The 18,780-nt window shown below is 41.2% G+C and overlaps 1 pseudogene; it reads left to right on the top strand.

Annotated features, from left to right (window-relative positions):
* Nucleotides 1-1,087: 1,087 nt before the first annotated feature.
* Nucleotides 1,088-3,323, top strand: LOC111897963 (probable F-actin-capping protein subunit beta; annotated as a pseudogene).
* The last annotated feature ends 15,457 nt before the right edge of the window (nt 3,324-18,780 follow it).

The raw sequence follows: 18,780 nt of genomic DNA, 5'->3' as shown, positions 1-18,780 counted from the left end.
TTGAGCTTGGAATAGTTTCTAGAAGGAGAGTGTATTATGAGACTCTAAAATATCAAAAAGATAGAAATGGTAGATTTGTGTCAGCCTTTGGGTACTCAACGGCCACCGTTGCTGCAACAGCTGATCATGTTCTCTCAACAGAGGTGTCCTTTTTCCAATATCGCCCTCTATCTTGATGAATCTTATTCCAAAATTGTGACTTTTTTTTGCAGTGGTATAGTCTTTTGGCATCAAGAAGTCAACTAAAAGATATTCTATTCGGTACCGGAAGTGGAATTGCTATCTAATATAGTTGAAATTGATTTCAAATCACTCATGAGATTTTCTAGTTTTTTTATTTATTTTCAGTATGTTGTTGTGGGAAGTAAAGGTCCTGCAATTCTTCTTGTACATAGTTTTGGTACTTTTTTGGAGCATTATCGTTGATGTTATTAGGGAACCAGTTCATCTTGTTGGGAATTCATTCGGATTTTTTTTCTCAATATTTTGTAAATTTTGTTTTTAATTCTATAAATTATAATGAAATCAGTTTAGGACAGGAGCTGTTTAAGAATCAATTATTATCTTTAGGGAACAAAAAGAGTAAATACTTTTGCATAAAATACATCTATGGGATTACACGTTTCTAATGACGAAAATGATAGAAATTTTAGATATCTGAATTTGCTATGGGAATCTATTTTCTGAAATTCTCCCATAGAGATTCTGATAGCAAAGTCTAGTACCCAAGAATTTTATGTTGGCCTTATAAACAACAATGATCAACCTAAATTCTCACAGTTGCATGGCATCTTACTTGGAACATGGGTCTTTTAAAGAGTCGTTCAAATTTTTTGCTGTAATGTGACATAAGGATGTTGTCCCAAACGAATCTACATTTTCGGTTGTACTCACTGTTAGTGCAAAGTTATTCTCTAGGAGATATAGAAGTATGTTACATGAACTTACAGAGAAGACCAGATTCATGGTTCAAAAGAATGTCGAAGATGCCTTGATTAACATGTACTCAAGGACTGGCGACATTAAAGCTGCTGAAAATGTGTTTTTAGGTATGACTAATTATCGTGATGTTACCACCTAGAACACAATGATAAATGGATATTGCTATCATGGCCTTGGTAACGAGTCATTAGCTTTGTTTCAAGAAATTTTGAGATCGGGGGTAGATAATAATGATGTGACTTTTATCGGCGTTCTGAGTGCATGTGGTCATGTGGGGCTTGTGGAATATGGGTTCTACTATATGTACGAGTTAATGAAACAGAAGGGTGTCAAACCTGGTTTAGACCATTATATGTGTATCATTAACATGCTAATCAAGGATGGACAACTAAATGAAGCTTTAAGTTTCATCATATCAACACCAAGCAAGTGGGATGTCTTTGCTTGGACTACCTTGCTCAGTTCTTGCTGTTTGAGGAGGATAATCCATCTGAAACAAATGGAAATTCTTCGTTAATGGTAATGTTATTGTGTGTTTGATTTTCGTTTAATTAATCTTTTTCATTGCAAACAGGTGTTATGTGATGTGGACAGTGCTAAAGAATTCATCTTGTGTGATTATAATAGAGATGCTCACTCATACAGGTAATAATGAATATCATAATATCTCATCACTTGCCTTGTCAAGCACCTTATTTAATACAATCATTAATCATTTTAAAAGTTATTGCAAGAAAAGAGCAATCTTGCATTTTTTTTACTAGATAATGTACCTTTCTTGAGCCTCCTCGTAATCAAGTATAAGTTGCTGGCCTAGTAGTTATCTAGATCAAATCTTATCATGCACCACAATAGGCTAACATATATTGTTATGTTTGTTTGCTACTTAATGGGCTTAATGGGGAAATGACTCATCTAGTAGTCTATATATGAGTGTTTCTTTTGACTTGATGTAGAAAGGAGTCAAGGACTTAATGGGTCCTAACTTTTTGATAAAATTTCCCTCACTTGTCCATTTCCCCTGAATGTACAACCACTTTCTCAAATACTTGTTTTAATTCCATTTATCAAGACAAGACTTTATATAAGTATCATTTAACAGTAAAACAAAAAACAGGGCCTATGTGTAGCGTTATTTGTCTTAAAGACATACATAAATACTAAAGAGCATATGTACCTTTTATTTCCAATTTAGTGATTTGGTCTGATAGGAATAGGATTAGTCGTCTTTTTAAAATAGTAATAGTAATGTTATTTTATTGGTTGTTGATAATGTGAAATATTTGTTTGGTTGGTTGTACTTTGTAGATCACCATGGTCAAATAAATACCATCCTCCATTAGATGGGGGGATGTATCCATCTCCTGAATTGAGGACACATGAAATAGAAGAAAATGAAGTCTTAGGTGTATATCGTGACCAGTGAGGTCCTTTACTTACACCTCGTTTGTATGTTGGATTTATTGTGTAATATGAAAGAAATATGAATGTTGTGTTTTAATTTAAGATTGGAATATGTATGTTGAGTGTTGGGGGTTTAAAGGTATTATGAAGGTGGTACTTCATCGGTGTACTTATGGAAGGATGATGAAAAGGAAGGCTTCCTGGCTTGCTTCTTGATAAAAAAAAGGTCAGTGTTGACAGTTGAGATCACATATAGGCCATTTTTGTATCCTTTTAACTAATATTAATGAATATGGATGAATATGGATCAAAGTATGCACATGGTGTGTGAGGTTACCTAAACAAGGGAGGTTGGGATGCTATACATCTTATTAAGGTAGACTATAGAGTTTTTTTGATCTGTTAACTGTTAAGAAGATAATATGATGATTAATTTTTTGTTGGAATTATTAGTGCATTAGGTTGGGCCAGAAGTGGAAGGAATGGCTGATTATTGTATAACAAGCACTGTGATGCTGTCAATGACTATAGATCATGAGAATTCTGGGAATTTTAGTTTGTCTGGATCAGTTTGAAGACAGGTATATGATCTTATTCTTATTATGTTTGATTAACCCTTCAGATGCTGAGGCTTTATCAAGTAAGTCTTCCTGAGGGTAGCTTAAAGTTAAAAACAATTCCTTAAATATGTTAGTTTATAATATAATTTTAATTTCATGGGTGTGCTTTTAGGGCTAAAGGTGTTAAGAGTACTCAATTTGGGATTTAATGATGTTGTAGATGTTGGTTTGGTACATAAAGGTGCTTCTTGTCATTTCCTTATTTTTTATTTATGTTTTATACTAAACATGTATAAAGTCGAAGTTTTTGATGTCTATTAAATTAGAAGATTATATGTTTTTGTGCCACTTGATGCAGGTTCAAATAATTTGGAGAGTTTGAATTGGATTCATGTAGAATTCGGGATAATGGACTAATTAACTTGGCAGGTGATTCTTTTGTTACTTGTCTTTATATTATTATTTAAGTATTTTTTTAAAGCTTTTTACCATTGCAAAAATGTCATTTTTTCCCCTCCAACTACTTATTGTAGAATAAAGTTTTTAGTTTTTACTATTCTGAATAATATTTTATTCCACCCCCCCCCCCCCCCCCCGCAAATCATATTCTAATCTTAAATGTATATTATTTCCTGACTACTTATCTATTTGATTTAACAAAATAAAAATGAATATTTGTCTACAAAACAATTACCATTAAAATGATTTTTGTAAGACCCAATATCAAGTATTCAAAAACATAGTTATCGGATAATATTTTTATAACTACATATACGATAATTTTATTATCTTTGTATACATAAAATAAAATAAAAAAACCTGACATAGTTATTTTATAGAAATATGATGTGTGCTTCATAGACAACAAATTAGATAATCATTAAAAAGAAGCTTTTGTATTGGATACGTAAAATAAAATAAAAAACCTGACATAGTTATTTTATAGAAATATGACGTGTGCTTCATAAACAACAAATTAGTTAATCATTAAAAAGAAGCTTTTGTATTGGAGAAGACACTTGAAAATATGTTTTTCATAATTAACATAGCGGAATAGATACTCTTATTCATATTAAATATTTTTTTTTGCTAATTATATAACATGTATTTTTTTAGTGCATATACATTTTTATATATAGATGGTGATGCATATATATTTGTAAATGACAGGCCTTCATCATTGAAATGTTTGGAGCTGTCTGATACAAAGTCAGAAGAAATGGTCATTGCCATCTCTCAGGTTACACATTTTTCTAACTAAAATTAAGAAATATAAATTTCATAATTTGATTTTTAAGGATTAATTAATTAATCTTTTATAAAATCTGTTGCATGGTTGATGAATCTCCAAATTTTAAATCTTTCGTTCACTGTTATCATGGATGGAGGTTTATCAAATCTATCCAGATTATCAACTCTTAGATCACTTAACTTAGATGTTCGCCACATCACAGATGTTGGACTTTCAACTCTTTCATGTAAAAAAAAATAAGGTTAGTTTATCTCTTTGCTTAATAGTAATTTCATTACTTGTTTTATATTAGTTAACATAAATTCATTAATAAGGTGAATTTGTTGTTTTATTCAGTACACTGGATAGCATAACAACTACCTAATGATCCAAGCGCTTACTTGCCATCCATACCACCTGATGGACATAAACCCTAAGATATCATACTTTGGCATGGATAGAAGCTTTGGAGGAAACGAAACTCAAGCAAGCACTCAGAGGGTTGTTGGCACATAGTAAGCAAGATAATGCCATCGTATATAAATTCTGCTTCTCTTGAGTTCAGTTTTTTATTACATGTACTCAATATTGGAATAATTATTTGTATTTGACATATTAGCAAAATGAATTATCTTTTTTATTTATGGTATTTTATTTTGTATTAGTGAAATAAGTATTTGTATTTGACATATTAGTGAAATAAACTTTGTAAATGGTTGCTGAAGTTTATGACACGCAAATGCATGTCATCTTCATTTATGACAGGGGCTTTAATGATACGCAATGCGTGTCCTAAACGCACGTCGTAAACGACACGCAAATGTGTGTCATCTTCCTTTATGACAGGGCCTTCCTTGATACGCATTGTGTGTCATAACTGCATGTTGTAAATGCGTGTCATCAATGCGCATTGTAAATGTGCATCGTAAACAGATGACGCGCAAAAGCCTGTCGTCCCTCGTTATGACAAGGCCTTCCTTGAGACACATTTGAGCGTCGTATGATCGTGTAACGACACGCATTGCGTATCGTAAAAGGTTGTTTTTCTAGTAGTGAGTGACGCCTTTACTAGGTATCATGTTCAGGTTTATTGCTCAAAGCAAATGCTTTAGGGCCAAGACCTTTAATTGTATACAACTTCATATCTCTCGCGAGATTGTTTCATAAGAAATGAACTCATTCATTGAAGTTGTATCTATTGGATATTATTGTTTCATTAAGTCATTAAAGAAAACTAAAATTCATGATAATAAGAATGGATTATATAACTACAAAATTTTAACAAAATTCATTTTGTATTTTCAATATTCAATCTTCAATATTAATACCATTTTAGTTTCCAAAAACATTAATTATCAAAGTCTAGGATCCAAGTTGCAAAACAAATAAATGGTTAGGTATCCTTTATCCCATCCATTTGAATTAAACCTGGTTGATATCAATTATTAATTAAATCTTGCTATATAATTCCTAGATTTATGGGATCTCTAATAATAAATTTAATTACACATGTTTGATCTCATCTATGCCTTGGAACTCGCTTGCTTAGGTATCCATTATCAAAAAAGATTTCTGATCAAATCATCCAACATGAAAAACTTGTGTAATTAGCCTATAACTTGGTTATAAAAATCACGAAGACACCCCGGCCATCAAAAGACAACACTAAGCGGTTAGGTATCCTTTATCCCACTAGTACATACAAGAGACATGCAAGTGGTTTTCAAAAGGGTTGCATAGATTTGAGGTTTGTAAAATAAGGGTCTTCATATGTTTTATAATTCTAGTTTATAAACATATGATATCATGGTTCTATATAAAAGGCTAGTTTTTATATAATTTGACGCAATTCAATTTTAATAACCGGTATTGATGAGTTGAAAAACTCTTTGATCGTTTAGATCTTACACATGTTAATCAGAATAATGCAAACAGAAATATCAAACAAGAGAATGAATCAAAATAAGCTGAATGATTCAATAGATTCACGCCTCAGCAGAGCTCGACAAAGAACTTCTGCTGTAGAGGCTTTTTAGTGTTACAATCGATAAAAGGTTTTCGCTATGAATGATCAACTCCAAAATCTTTCGTACAAAGATGCATGCAAGCATCTATAAATACTAAACCCTAATAATAAAATCACGGATGGACAGGCCCAATCCGGATACAAAATTGGACTAAGGACCGAGCCCAAGACGCAACACGTAATGGACCCTACAATCTCCCCCTTTGCGTCAATTGGAGCGAGATCTTACTTTGGCTTGCTGGATCCTGCTGCAGGAACTTTCTTCGTGGTATCGAACAGACGAGGAATGATGGCTAGAATGGTTTGTCTGAAACGAATGTACCACTGGATCATATCATCGAAATACTTTTTGTTATCTTTAGAATTCTGCTTGCACCGATTAATGATCCCCAGAACATGCTCCAAGCACAAAGTGGTATATAGATGCTTATCAGCCAAGGCGAACAAACATTTTTGGCCTTCATTTCTGGTGAAAATGACTGAGTTCCGCTTTGGATCGATCCTCCCCATCTGCATCATATTCAAATCACTTGCAGAACCAACTGGAGAGATGGTGGGCTTCTTCTTGAATACACTAGCAATCTCATGATCCATCTTGGCAACCTCCATGATGTAGCAAACCAACATCCTCTTGAAGTGATCTATGATCGGCCCATATTCAGCTTCATTAGTGAGGAGGATGTTATGCAGGATGATCCAATCGTGTGGATTTAGGTTGGGAAGATCAGCAAGAGAAATGGCATGTTCGGCTTTAGCTGACCCCCTCAAAACTTTGAACCTGACATTTGTGAAGTTACCCTCCCGAAAGGGTTTGAGGACCCGAACGTTGACGATCTTCTGTGCACTCCATGTCTGATACTGAGGCTGAGCATAGCTCAGATAGATGTCAATAAGCTCCCTATCGACCTTCGGGTGAGGATGAGGGACTTCAGCGACGTGAGAAAATGCATGAAATATGAACGCCTTTCGGGTCAAGGGCATGTCGAATTGAGAATCGACTGAATTAATCTTGTCCAAGGAGATAACAGGTTCAAGCTAGAGGATTTTGGGGGTATCGATAGCTTCTTTGATAAGCTTCTCGAGAGTCCATATAGGAAATAAGGTTTTTCGACTTTCAAGGAGATCATGAGCCTCCTTCATCTTCCTTTCGTTTGCTTCTGCCTCTCTAGCGATCCGAGCACTCATGTCTGAATCCTTATCCCTGGCCTGTTTCTTCAAGAGATCAGCAATGGTCTCTTTGTCATCATCACCATCACTGTCATCCATAGCCTGTTTCCCCTTATCTTGAACACCCGAACCAGAAGCATGACCAGTTGTTGGTGGTTCGGTTGCTTTAGTTGAAGCTGATTTAGAAGAAGGAGGCGGTTGATATTGATTATCGCCCTTTGAATGTGCTTCTCCCCCTTGTTTTGGATGGGCCACGAACTCAGGAAGCCCCTCAATTTTGCTGAGCAGGGCAAGGGCAGGAGCAAGCTTTTCCGTAAGCGTTCGCCTCACTGAGTAGTTGAGAATTGGGTCGTGTGCTTCAATAATGTTGGAGAGGGCTCCGTGGACATCCGAAACACAACTTGAAATGACCGCTCGCTCATATCGAAGAGAAGCAACCTCCTTCTCTGATTGGGAAAGCTGAAGACTCTTGACCTTTAGAGCAGTTGTTTTGCATGCAAGCACATCCATCACAGAGTTCTCTGAAGCAAGGTCTTCTTCGAGCTTGGTCAATCGCTCCTCAACAACTGCCTGGAAAGATTTATTGTCAACTTCAAGAGTCTAAAGAAGACCGGCAAAGATTTGCTTGTCTGATGCAAATGAAGTAGCCAGCTTCTCAACAGCGGAATCAACCCTCGCTGCACTAGAGTCAGCTTCTCCCTTTAAAGACTATAAAAGAATATTAGCATCGTGAAATAGTTTTTCGACTTTTTCGGTCGCAGCAGCACAGTCCTTTGTGGATGCCTCGATAGCCACAGTGGCAGAGTTGATAGAGGCGTCATGAACCTTGGTGAAAGCATCAGCCATCCCCTGAATGGCAACCTCTGAGATATTGGACCGAGAGGAGGAGGAGGAAGCGAGGAGACTATCAATTTTCTCATAAAGTTCCTTGATGTGCTTTTTAGTGACAGGAGCATCATCGTCATCATCGCTTTGAACCTGGTAGGGACTATAGTAGACAGAATCAAAGGTCATGTCTTCCCCTCCAAGAAAAGTCTCAGTATTGGCTGAGTGATTGGGAGATGAAGGCGAAGGTGGAGGTGTAGTTGTGGGAGTAGGTTCGGGTGTGGAAGTATGTTCGGTTGCAGGTGTGTGTTTGGGTGCTGAAGTACGAAGCCCCGTATCATATATGTTGGTTCGAACTCTAGTGGTTGTTGTTGTTGTAGCTTCTGAGAAAATGGGAGGTGGTACAGGAATAGAAGTAGAAGGAATGTGAGTAGTGGAGGTTATGGGGGAATGGAAATAGAGATAGTGATTAGAGGAGGAGAGACAGGTTTGGTTGTAACTGGTACCTCATGTGAAGGCGAACAGGGAGGAGAATCGCCTCGAAACGACTCATCTGAGTCTGAATCCTCATCCTCAGATTCACTGGAAGAAGAGGCAAGAATGAGTTTCCTACTGGGCTGGGTTTTCCTCTTCTTTGGTTGAGGTGATTGGGCAGCCTTCGTTGATTTTCTCTTTTTAGGAGAAGGGCCTTTCGCCCCTAAGACCATGTAACACCGTAAATTTCAAAACAATTCTTTCATTTAAAATAATCATTTTATTCTTAGAACACTTGTTAAAAATCTCATTCATAATCAAATTACAAAACATAGCTCCATTTTCACTTGCATAGAAAACCAGGATCCTCCAAAATATGACTCTTGCTCTGGTGTGCACAATCAAGCCGGTGCCGTACCGTGATACTGAAAGAAACCTGAAAACAACAAAACACAAAACACTGTAAGCACGAAGCTTAGTGAGTTCCCCAAAATACCACACACATAACACATACAAGCCACTCGAGGCTATAACTCTATGGGTCCGTGCACCCAAACTCTGTGAACCCTCAGGTTCTAACTCTATGAACCTTCCGGTTCAAACTCTAGGAACCCTTCGGTTCCAACTCTGCAACCATGCACAGCATAAATCACATAGAAATAATGCAGTACAACACATAACATACATAGCATACAAATACTCTGTCACATAACTCTGGTTACCTACTCAGGGTAAAGTATAGTGAGAAGACTCACCTGGCAAGCAAAAAGCAGATATCTCCATACTCGGATCTCGAACTCGCCACCGCCTAACACGTAAGGCAAAACTCTCATGACTATAACTCTCGAGACTAGAATCAATCCTCTCAATGCACCCTCTTAAGGGTAAAAGACTATTTTACCCCTCTCTTGGCCCAAAGGCCACATCGCTGACCAAACCCTAAAAGTCAACGGTCAACCCTTGGTCAAAATCAAAGTCCTCAGTCAAAGTCAACCCTGACTGACCCTACTCGCCGAGTCAACTCTATGACTCGCCGAGTTTCTATAATCAGAACTTCACTCAATCCGCGACCTAACTCGCCGAGTCACTCCGAGACTCGCCGAGTCCAACAACTCTGAGTCCACTCGCACACAACTCACCGAGTCATCCCTTGACTCACCGATTCTCGACTCAACCAGGGAATATCGGGACTCTTCGACAAGACTCGTCGAGTCCAAGAACAGACTCGCCGAGTCCAAGACTATCATCAACCTACTCGTCGAGTTGTTCATACAACTCGCCGAGTTCCAGGCCATCTTCATCCAACTCGTCGAGTACACCCATGTGACTCGCCGAGTACCACCGGTCTGAATCCATTCGGAAGCATTCCAGGCCATGCAATTGCTCCAAAACATAGATCTAGCCTCCTACCACTCATCCATCACGTAAAGTGGCAAACTTTACGTGAATCCAAAGAGATCTAGGCCATTTGCACATTGGGCTAGGGTTTGGGACATGAAAGCTTCACTAAACACTCCAACACAGGGACTTTCATGCTCTCTGATTCTTCTCCCTTCTAGATCTGAGGTAGCAACCTCAGATCTAACCTCTAGACTTCCCATTACATCCATAGACAAGTTCCCACAAACCCCAAAATGAAGAAACACATAATAACAGCCCAAGAACGAGATATTACCTCCAAGAGATGCCCCAACTGCAATGTAATTTGAATCCAAGCAAAGCCCCTTGCTCCAAGCCTTCAATCTCCCAAAATTCCTTCAACAATTACTTCTCCAAGCTCCAATCCACTCAACAATGGTGCTTCTCCGCGATTTAGGGTTTTCTGGGGCTCAAGGGGTGATAAGGAGGCTGGGAGGAAAACATAATGTTCTTTATATAGGGCTCAACCCCGAGAATTAGGGTTTTCTCCAATCAGCGCCTACTCGTCGAGTCCTCCTCACTGACTCGCCGAGTCGGCTACTTAGCACGCGACCCAGTCGCGACTCTACTCGCCGAGTCCATCCATGGACTCGCCGAGTCACTCTTTCACAACTTACTCTTTTAGCCCTTCAACTCTACTCTTGATATTTCGGGATGTTACAATTCTCCCCCACTTAAATTATGCTTCGTCCTCGAAGCCTATGGCAACTCAACTCCAAAATACTCCCACGGCGCGCCACCTGGCCCTAACTGGACCAGGTTCATCAAAGCATAACCATCAAACTCGAACTCACTTCCTCTTTCCTTGCAGTGTCCTGACCACCGTCTCAAACCAGGCACCGGCTGTACCCTCTGATAATCACACTCAACAATCGAGAATTACCCGAGATGTATCACTGCTCCAAATATCAACAACCGATCGACCCATAAGGGCTAGAAAGCCATGAACCATCGGATCCCCGATCCGAATCCCACTTTATCCATTCCGGAACGACTGAGAGACCCATTCTCACTCTCAGAGCAACTCTCACGAGTTCTCCTCTTGCAATCACATACACATGCTGAACTAGCTCCAACACCCTCGGGTTGGAAAACTCGATACACTGATGATATCCTCAAACATCCCCCCAGGGTGAACCACTGATACATACCCAATACCCTGATCAGAATCACACTGAGAGTCCAGGATTCTCTCCCTGGATCCCTTCTGAGCCTCCTGGCTCTACACCTGCGGAATCCCTCCCGCGTCCTCAACAGACATCCCATCATGATGTCATTCCATACCACTGTAACAGACACCGCATTCAACCCTCATACTCTAAATCATCCATTCGCACTACTACCTTCACTTCCGTGAACCAATACTTCCCCCCCGGGGTTACATACCTTTCTCTGCCCTTACCTAGGGAAATCCACTTGACAACCTTGCCACTACTCCATGTATCGCACATGCTCTGGATCTGCTCGCAAGGACTCTCGGGTCCATGCGTTACCTCTCCTCAGCAAATGAGTGTCCGACACCTCCTCCTATACAACAGCTCAAAGGGCGGCATACCAATGCACTAATGATGGCTGTTAATATAGGACAACTCGACCAAGGATAATTACGTGCCGCAGCTTCCTCCGAAATCTAATACACATGCCCGAAGCATGACTTCGAGCGTCTGAATCGCTCACTCGCTCTGAAGTGTCCTCAGACAACCTCCTGATAAGCTCTAGCTCATTTCTCATATCCCTCTTCGAGACTGAGTACCAAGTCAGCTTTTGACTCCACAGCTGAGCCTCCAAAGGTCTCCCATAACATGATCCAAACATCTCACTAACCTTTTCCCCGTGACCACTATCACTGCCCAGTGACACGCAAGTCACGAAATCCTCTTTTCCTCATGCGAGAAAATACGGTCCAACCAAGGATCGTCTCAACTCTGATCTCTGGTTTCTGCTGCGCATATCCCTTGCGCATCTCACCGCATCTCCCGACAGAGACGGAGACCCCAGTCTTGCCCCCGATTCAACATCCAGGCTCCAAAAAGTCAATACTAGGGCTACTCAAACCCAAAACTCTTCCACATCATACATTGTTCGGAAAACATTCCATCATCACATTCTCTTGCCATCTAGTGAGTACTGCGGCCCCCCCGCAGTATCACAACACCCTCAGAATAGTGAGTACTACGGCTCCCCGCAGTATCACAACACCCTCTGACTAGTGAGTACTACGGCTCCCCGCAGTATCACAACACCCTCTGACTAGTGAGTACTACGGCTCCCCGCAGTATCACAACACCCTCTGACTAGTGAGTACTACGGCTCCCCGCAGTATCACAACACCCTCTGACTCCACTAGCTCGTGCTCCGAAGACTATCATCAACGGCTACCCATACTCGACTCGAATATCCATCACAGACTCTGGAGGCAATCAACATAACAAATGCCCACCCTTGCGAAAATCCACTCTCTCAAATAATCTCCCTGGATGCCCATACTCGAAGGGCTCCCACTAGATCCATAGATACCTGATATACCACAAGTCGATTCAATTCAAGATTCACGAGTAACTCCGAAATAAAGATATCATACCCAGATATCTCGGAATACCCCAACAGAACATCACAAGATCCTGCCACAACCACTGATCTCCTGCCCCAAGCATCATATAGACACAATAATACATTTCCTCTGAACCCCATAATTAGATCTGCATTTTTTTTTTCCAAATTGCAACCTCGGTGTATCCAATTTCTCAATTGGAATACAAGAAAACGCTAACGCTACTAAATACGCTGATAATTCTCCGAACCCATTTTCTACCGCTCAAAATCCAAACAAGGATACACATACTGACCCGGGAGTTGGCTGCCCAATCATTCTCTATCTACTTGCAACAACATTGACCACCAAACACCTGCCGTGGAGACATTCATCATTCTCAACAAGTACTTCCCGCATTAACTCACTCTGACCTCTTTCCTCGATCACCGACATCTCTGGTCTCATGATTTCTTACAGCAGATCTCTATACTCCACTTATAACTGCTCTTGACAAATCTCTACTTTCTTACATACTGTACCCGGTTCTCCCCCACTTAGGGTTCGAACCATCACCAATTAGCACGCAACCAACCCACAACTATTTTTCACCAGCGAAATCGCACCTGCCCCAGGAAAGTGCTACACAACGCCCGATAATTCCTTCTTAAGGAAATCAATCGACCTCATATACTGTGAACCTCTGATGAACTCCTCAAGAACTTCTCATCACGACTGCCTCTAGTCGTTCCAAATCTCATACCAATCTAGCACTAAGCATCTCAACTGCTCAATAACATCTCTGGCTCATAGACTGAACCGCAAAATCATCGTACCCCTCACCTCAACTCATCAAACATCGCTCCAACACCGGGATCATCCCAAGAACAGGGACCCACTCCCATATTCAACACCCAACATAGATAGAAAACTCTCTGCACTGCTAAACGCGACTGAACTCCCCACTGATACCACTATAATACATCCTACTATACTCAAATAGGTGTAGTGTGGTCCTCGACTACCTCAGTCCCAACTGACTATCTGCTCATGATAAGTCACCGCCTCGCGGCACACATGCTACCTAATACACTGGGGGAAAAATCATCATCAATGACGACCTGCAGGGTTTACCCCCAACCCAAAACTCAACATCATGCTTCTCATATTTGCACACGAACATAATCAGAACCACCCAGATCATAGAAGGTGACATCTCCTTTATCGACTGATCGCTCAACTCAGATTGAAATTCTTCCTTCTCACTGACTCCTTACTAAAATACTCTGAGAGGCTCTCGATCTTCCTCTCAAGGGACGCCTCTCCGAACTCAATCATAACCGGATAGCCGGGGAACCACAAACATCTTTCCCTATGAACCATGGTATTCATTCCATGACATCTCTTCTTAATATGCTCCGGCGTATGGTACTCGAACCATAACACCACTCCTCAATCCGCTTCGATGTATGGTACTCGAACCATAACATCACTCCTCAATCTGCTCCGATGTATGGTACTCGAACCATAACATCTCTCCTCAATCCGCTCCGATGTATGGTACTCGAACCATAACATCACTCTTCAATCCGCTCCGATGTATGGTACTCGAACCATAACATCACTCTTCAATCTGCTCCGATGTATGGTACTCGAACCATAACATCACTCCTCAATCCGCTCCGATGTATGGTACTCGAACCATAACATCACTCTTCACTCCGCTCCGATGTATGGTACTCGAACCATAACATCACTCCTCAATCCGCTTCTTAGGACCTTCAGAATACTCCCTGTTTCATGTATGGGTCCTCTGCTTTCAGTAGTACGGGCCCATACTACCTGCCACATCTACCCATACTTTCCACACGGACCATCCCAGAGCTCCTAAGTAGCTGCTCGACCTGATTTGTCACCAATCCCATCGCGCGTGCTCGCTCCCCAGCGAAATTCTCTACTCTACCCGCGCACTCATCTGGCTAGGGTTACTCCCTAGGCTCTTCCGTTGTCCTCCCACTTCTTTGCTATCAGCTGCTGAAGAGCCCCCTGTGATGCCAGCCATCTACCTCCTGAATATCGTCATATTCACTTGGTAGCTGACTCCCATCATCGAGAGTTCCACAAAGCACAAAGCAAGCAACATTCGAGCATCGAAGAATACATAGGTCTCCCTCTCTGTGATAACTCCACTTTCTCGGCTCATCCTCGGAAGTACCACTGAACTCTGCAACTCTACCCCTCATGGGTTCTAACTGGGTACTCTCACTCATCACATACTCAAAAGCATAACACATATAACAACAAGTCCTAGGCTAAGGCATCACAGATCAGGCTACTCTAGTCCTAAGATGTGAAATACCTAGCCTGCCTCTAGCATGCAATAATATCTCATAAAGTGCATCATAAATATCTCATAACACAAAAATAAGGGTATTTTGGGAAATCACCGTTCGGGCTCTGGCTGATTGTACACACTGCTCTTTCTTGCTTTCTTTTTGAACTCTTATTCACTTTTTAGAAAATTATTTCTTTGAAATTTTTTTTTTCTTACTTCCTCAGTTTGAGTCCAGATTTACCCAAAGGCGCATCCGAATCCCTCAAACCAAGGCTCTGATACCAACTTGTAACACCGTAAATTTCAAAACAATTCTTTCATTTAAAATAATCATTTTATTCTTAGAACACTTGTTAAAAATCTCATTCATAATCAAATTACAAAACATAGCTCCATTTTCACTTGCATAGAAAACCAGGATCCTCCAAAATATGACTCTTGCTCTGGTGTGCACAATCAAGCCGGTGCCGTACCGTGATACTGAAAGAAACCTGAAAACAACAAAACACAAAACACTGTAAGCACGAAGCTTAGTGAGTTCCCCAAAATACCACACACATAACACATACAAGCCACTCGAGGCTATAACTCTATGGGTCCGTGCACCCAAACTCTGTGAACCCTCAGGTTCTAACTCTATGAACCTTCCGGTTCAAACTCTAGGAACCCTTCGGTTCCAACTCTGCAACCATGCACAGCATAAATCACATAGAAATAATGCAGTACAACACATAACATACATAGCATACAAATACTCTGTCACATAACTCTGGTTACCTACTCAGGGTAAAGTATAGTGAGAAGACTCACCTGGCAAGCAAAAAGCAGATATCTCCATACTCGGATCTCGAACTCGCCACCGCCTAACACGTAAGGCAAAACTCTCATGACTATAACTCTCGAGACTAGAATCAATCCTCTCAATGCACCCTCTTAAGGGTAAAAGACTATTTTACCTCTCTCTTGGCCCAAAGGCCACATCGCTGACCAAACCCTAAAAGTCAACGGTCAACCCTTGGTCAAAATCAAAGTCCTCAGTCAAAGTCAACCCTGACTGACCCTACTCGCCGAGTCAACTCTATGACTCGCCGAGTTTCTATAATCAGAACTTCACTCAATCCGCGACCTAACTCGCCGAGTCACTCCGAGACTCGCCGAGTCCAACAACTCTGAGTCCACTCGCACACAACTCACCGAGTCATCCCTTGACTCACCGATTCTCGACTCAACCAGGGAATATCGGGACTCTTCGACAAGACTCGTCGAGTCCAAGAACAGACTCGCCGAGTCCAAGACTATCATCAACCTACTCGTCGAGTTGTTCATACAACTCGCCGAGTTCCAGGCCATCTTCATCCAACTCGTCGAGTACACCCATGTGACTCGCCGAGTACCACCGGTCTGAATCCATTCGGAAGCATTCCAGGCCATGCAATTGCTCCAAAACATAGATCTAGCCTCCTACCACTCATCCATCACGTAAAGTGGCAAACTTTACGTGAATCCAAAGAGATCTAGGCCATTTGCACATTGGGCTAGGGTTTGGGACATGAAAGCTTCACTAAACACTCCAACACAGGGACTTTCATGCTCTCTGATTCTTCTCCCTTCTAGATCTGAGGTAGCAACCTCAGATCTAACCTCTAGACTTCCCATTACATCCATAGACAAGTTCCCACAAACCCCAAAATGAAGAAACACATAATAACAGCCCAAGAACGAGATATTACCTCCAAGAGATGCCCCAACTGCAATGTAATTTGAATCCAAGCAAAGCCCCTTGCTCCAAGCCTTCAATCTCCCAAAATTCCTTCAACAATTACTTCTCCAAGCTCCAATCCACTCAACAATGGTGCTTCTCCGCGATTTAGGGTTTTCTGGGGCTCAAGGGGTGATAAGGAGGCTGGGAGGAAAACATAATGTTCTTTATATAGGGCTCAACCCCGAGAATTAGGGTTTTCTCCAATCAGCGCCTACTCGTCGAGTCCTCCTCACTGACTCGCCGAGTCGGCTACTTAGCACGCGACCCAGTCGCGACTCTACTCGCCGAGTCCATCCATGGACTCGCCGAGTCACTCTTTCACAACTTACTCTTTTAGCCCTTCAACTCTACTCTTGATATTTCGGGATGTTACAGACCACTTTCTTGTCCTTCCCCTTTTCTGGCTTCTTGCCCCTGGGAGCAGGTTTGTCAGCATCGTTGATGGACTGAAGCGTCTCTGGAGTGAGCTCTCTGGGACCCGAAGGAAGAAACTCCTTGTACGTCTTGATGATGCGGCTCTCCCTTGATACACAAGCATACATTGACTCTGGAATAGAGCCAACAAATAGGAACTTGGAAGAATCCGTCACAATGATCTTCGTGGTGTGGAAGACGCCAATCGAGGAGAGTGGAGAGGTGGCCACAATAGGGACATGATACTTGTCCATGGCCCATTTGGTGACGAGCGTCCAGAACCTGGCGTAGGAAATTTCAGAATGGCGAGAAGTAGAGGAAAGGCTTTGGATTAACTGTTGCCATAGAACTGAGCCATAGTCGAGGTTGACACCATTATACAGCCCATAGAGAGTCTTCATGAACATACGACTAGCCCCATCAGAACCTACACTCCTTTCTGATAGAACCTTGAACAGGATCGTGAAAAAGCCATTCCACTGAGGAGGAAGACACGACTTCTTGAACTTCGTGACGGTGGTAAGGATTTCAGTGTAACCCATGTTGTAAAACATGGAGAACAACTGTCCCACTAAAATCGACTCAGGGTTAACCCTCGACTCATCAGGTTCAAACCCTAGAAGCGAGCAGAATCGCTGTTTTGAGATGGAGGTTTTGGTATCAAGAATGTCGAAGAAGATGCAATCAACAGACTTATCGTAATGAGCAGTGGAGAATATCTAGGAAAGACACTCCATAGGCACCGTCTCAACCTTGGTCGGTGCGAGAACCAGTGCAGAGTACTTGAGACACTCCACTATGGGATACATGAAGGCATCATAGGTGACGGGATTGAGATCAATGATTAAGCTTTGCTGGGGTCTGATTGGGAGAATGTGGGAGGTTTCATCAACAGAGGAGGAATCCGCCATTACTGAGAGCTTTGAAGAAGAAGATGAACAGTGGAAGAAAAGCGTCTTTGCTAGCTCTCAGAAATTTGGGTGCAGTAAAGAGATAAAAACATAGGGTTTAACCCTTTATACCGTCTCTAGAAGTGAGAGAAAAATCCGCCCCCAAATCTTCTTGAAAAACGAATCGGTTCCTGAGTTGATTGACACGTGACAGTTAGCAGCTTCTATGATTACGCATGAGAGAGAAAAACGTTTCCATTTTGCATGTCTTCCCATCAAATGCCTTTTTGAATTCCTGAAACCTTTAGTCTCCCGGCTGAGTCATCATCTTATCTTTAAAATGAGTTGTCTCCACTAAATAAAAGCAAACACGTAGATAAACCACAGCATCCCGTTGAGAATATAGCATTAAAGACCAGAGCTATAAAAATAGCTTGTAGTGAACTAAACCAGACTTGTGGAAAATCAAAAATATTTTTGTGCATAGAGTGTCAAAGATAAACAAATAAAGCAACATATATGTGGGAAATTGTGATGTCAATATAGACACGAAACAGTGGATCCCGGGCATGAATCTCTTCCTTCAAAGTCAAGAGACTCTTTAAAGTGTTTGTGTGGTATCCCGTTGAATTACGATCAAGCACTTCTTAAGAAGTGTTGAAAGGCATCTTTTAATGAGGCTTAGAGGGGTGGCTTTCGCTTCAGTTCAGAATTCCAGATCTTGACATAAGATAGAAACCGAATGAAGTACTTATGAGACCAATGTGGTATGTTGAACAAGTATAGGTTTGGATCGTATTT

This window comes from Lactuca sativa, chromosome 3 (genome assembly GCF_002870075.4).
Source record: "Lactuca sativa cultivar Salinas chromosome 3, Lsat_Salinas_v11, whole genome shotgun sequence".
Classification (NCBI taxonomy): Eukaryota; Viridiplantae; Streptophyta; class Magnoliopsida; order Asterales; family Asteraceae; genus Lactuca; species Lactuca sativa.
Note: the sequence above shows the minus strand (reverse complement) of the source record. Positions and strands in the feature narration are given on the sequence as shown.